General features: G+C 46.4%; 1 long non-coding RNA gene across 1 annotated transcript in view; it reads left to right on the plus strand.

Annotated features, from left to right (window-relative positions):
- LOC127749460 (uncharacterized) overlaps nucleotides 1-4,076 on the plus strand; it is a 25,053-nt gene that overhangs the window by 8,662 nt on the left and 12,315 nt on the right. The gene's annotated exons all lie outside the window — the stretch shown is intronic.

Consider the following 4,076-nt stretch of genomic DNA (forward strand, 5'->3'; position numbering starts at 1 on the left):
AGGGAGCCTTTCAACCTTCCGTTTTTGTTCTTCTTACTACCGCTCTGCGCTCCATTGGTATGCCCCGTACCTACCGAAACGCATCGCAATTTGCCAAAGTCAGCTCTGACCCAGAGGTCTTCATAGGTCGGTCCACCAGTCCCGGGAGCGCATGAAAAGTAACATGTGCGAGTGAGATGGAGTGTAGACCGCTCGGGCATCTCACTGGCACCTGTCGGTCTCGGACGCCACAGGGATTAGTGGACCGATGCAGACATCCGCTTTGACCTGGATCGCCTCCCTCACGCCATCCGGGGCAAATCCAATCGACACCGAAGCAGCTCTAAGAAATAAGAATTCGTAAAAGCATCTCGCCTGCTTGGTGTCGAACCCCCGTCCGCACGGTGCCTGTCCGAGGCGCTATCCTCTGAGCCAAAGCGGATCGCTGCAGGGGGCAGGCAACGCACCGCTGTTGTTCGCTCGCCGTTCGCCCCGGCCGGCGGCAGCAGCAAGCGGTGGCCGGCGGCGACTGCCGAGCGAACGAGACCAGCGCGCTGCCCGCCGTCTCCACAGATCCGTCCTGGCCCAGTGGATCGCGTCTCGGACCATCACCGAGCGGTCGTGGGATCGAAACCAAGTTGGCGAGTTGCTTTTAACCTGAGTTTCATTCTTTCTTTGAGCTGCTCCGGTCTCGACTGGATTTGCCTCGGATGTGGTCTGATGACATCATAGATTTGTTCACGATCTAGGCGAGGAAACAGCGAGACCCAGTCAAGTCTCAGGTGGGATTCAGCCGACCCCACTCACCCACTCCAATCCCAAACCCGAGGCGGAACGATAGCGAGCGCCTACCGCAAAAGCTAGACAGAAGGACGAGTTCTTCTTTTTGAGCAAGGCACTAATCGATCTCGGCCCCGAAGCCGCACAGTTAAAGTCTTACGAAGCAAAATGCCAAATGCTTCGTACCTACGAAGGATTTGCTCCCTACGAAGCGTCCAAATCCTTCGTATTACAAAGGATTTGGTATTTTTCTTCGTAAGACTTTAACAGTGCGGACACGCTTATCTTGGCACGGTGTCTGCGTATTAGGCCCTTTCACTGGTTCAACTTTTTTTAGCGGTTTGTTAAAGGTGTAATCGTAACATACAGTTAACAGTTAATCTCCAACCGAACTAAAGTTATAAACTAAACTAGTTAACAGCAAGCCGTTGGTTAAAGTTGTAACACTAACTTGTAACTCACGCCATCCGTGTTATAAGTTATTCACAAACCCAACTTAGGTTGGTTACATGCTTAACAGTTTAGGGCTGTACCCGAAACTTCTTCGTTATTTTGATACCGTATAAAAAATAACGCAGGCCATACTGATACGATAAATAACGTAACGTTAAGAAATAACTTCAATTTCGGTACAGTCAGTAACTAACGTATGTTTGCGTTATGATAAGTTACGGACCCCTGGTGGGCAGGTAATGCAGCCTTTCTCAACCCAAACGGTAAATTTGCTACCAGGGCTTGAAATTTACTGGCCAATGTTGCCTGTAAATTCACTTGCGTGGGCTTGTAAGTGGCTCTTTACCAGCCCACTGACTGGGCATGTAAAGGCTACTTTACAGCCCAAACAGCAAATTTCCAATCCATGTGTTGCGAATTCCCAGCCCACTGAACTGTAAAATTACTTATATCTTTTACAGTGTGGTCCACGGAGTATAAATGATGTTCCTGGCGAAACCCCAGAAATTAAAAGGTTAATTGGAATACCTTTTACTTGCCTTTCACCCGCAATTTAACATCCAAAATGGTTTATGTCGTTTGCCATGCTAAACCACGTACTATGAATAGTGCTTCTGGTCACACGCAACAGTAAAGCGGTATACCGCTACTATGATGTTTCTGGTCACTTTCAAGAGTACAGCGGTACACCGCAATACCTTTCACTTCCCTTTCACCCACCACCAGTTTTAGGCCAAAAAATGTTTCTGTTTGGGTCAGTGGTCAACGGAATATACATTATGTTCCTGCTGAACCACTAGAAAGAATCAATGAGGTTCTTGTTCCTAAGTATCACCGGGAATATTTTTCATAGACTGTGGGCCACCGTAGTAAGAAGCAGAAAACAATTTCTGCCCGAAACAAACAGTATAATGGTTTCTCGCAATACCTCTCACTTTCCTTTTACCACTAGTTTCGGTCCAAAACTGTTATTGCTTTTGACCGAAGTGGTCCGCGGAGCATAAATTATGTTCCTCGAGCAACCCCAGAAATAAGAAGATAAATCGTAATACCATTCACTTCCCTTTCACCACCAGTTTCGGTCCATAATTTTCATTGTTTTTGCCTACAGTAGTCCGCAGATTATAAATGATGTTCCTAGCGAAACACCAGAAATTAAAAGATAAATTAGAACACCTTTCACTTGCCTTTCACCATCAATTTGACATCCAAAATGGTTTATGTTGTTTGCCTTGCTAAATCACGTACTATGAATGGTGTTTCTGGTCACTTTCAACAGTATAGCGGTATACCGGAATACCTTTCACTTCCCTTTCACCACCAGTTTTGGGCCCAAATTTGTATTGCTTTTGACCACAGTGGTCTGCGGAGTATAAATTATGTTCCTCGCGCAACTCCAGAAATAAAAAGATAAATCGTAATACCTTTCACCACCATTTTCGGGCCAAAATTGTTATTGTTTTTGCCCACAGTGGTCCACGGAGTATAAATGATCTTCCTGGTAAACCCCAAAAAATAAAAAGATAAATTGGCCGAAGTGAAAGGTATTCCGGAATACCTTTCACTTCCCTTTCACCACCAGTTTCGGGCCAATGTTGTTTTTTTTTGGCCACAGTGACCCACGGAGTACAAATGATGTTCCTGGCGAACCCCCAGAAATAAAAAGATAAGTCGCAATACCTTTTTACTTGCCTTTCACCAGCAATTTGACATCCAAAATCGTTTAGGTTGTTTGCCATGCTAAACCACGTACTTTGAATGGTGTTTCTGGTCACTTGCAAGAGTATAGCGGTGTATCGCAATACCTTTCACTTCCCTTTCACCACTAGTTTCGGGCCAAATCTTTTTCTGTTTTTGGCCACAGTGGTCCACGGAGTAAATGATGTTCCTGGCGAACCTCCAGAACTGTGGCCGAAAACAGAAACATTTTTGTCCCGAAACTGGTGGTCGAAAGGGAAGTGAAAGGTACTGCGGTATACCGCTTTACTGTTAATAAAAATGCTTGGGAAAACAATTCATAGTCCATGGACCAGTGTGGCCAAAAGAAAAACATAAGCCTTTTTTATGGTAAATAGCTGCTAAAAGGGATGTGAAAGGTGTCGCGATGTACCATCTTAACGGTAAAGGTTTACGAGGTACATCATCTATACTCCGAGCCGTGATCCACCGTGGGAAAAACAGAAACAATTTTGGCTTGAAACGGAAGGTAAATGTGAAGTAAAAGGTATCCCGCGAAGGACGTGGCTCGAACCCGAAGGGTCGAAAGAGCCCGCGGGGTTGCGAGGAACCGCGGGCTCGCTTGACGCTCTCCCGTGAATGAGGCACCATGTGGGGTACGCAACGTATGTAAACATAGCTAGGGCCCCCGCGAGTACAACCCCTACCCCTTCTCAAGAGCCCTAATGTTGCCTTTTCCAACACGGTAAAAACGGCGTCCTAGTTTTCATGACGTTTTGGAAAAACCATGAAGTCTTATGGAAGAAATGCATAGGAATCGTCATGGTTTTCCAAACGTCATGAAAACCAGGACGTCGTTTTTACCGTGAACAGCGCCTGCGGCCAGCGGGTAGGCAGCCCAACAAACCGTCTGGTAGCGGGTGACACATCCAGTACATCCCGCCCCCACCCAACCGCGAGGTCTTGGTGATAAGACATTTTCTGGGAGGAGATTTTCTGTGTCGTGAGGATTCTGTGTCGTGAGGATTCTGTGTCATGATTTTCTGTGTCGTGAGGATTCTGTGTCGTGAGAAAAATGATTCTGTGTCGTGATTTTCTGTGTCGTGAAGATTCTGTGTGGTGACGTGCTTGCTTTCTGGGTGTTGAAAGATCCCTCCACAATTTTCTGTGTCGTGAGGATTCTGTGT

Source organism: Frankliniella occidentalis, unplaced genomic scaffold (genome assembly GCF_000697945.3).
Source record: "Frankliniella occidentalis isolate FOCC.00 unplaced genomic scaffold, Focc_3.1 Scaffold55, whole genome shotgun sequence".
NCBI lineage: Eukaryota > Metazoa > Arthropoda > Insecta > Thysanoptera > Thripidae > Frankliniella > Frankliniella occidentalis.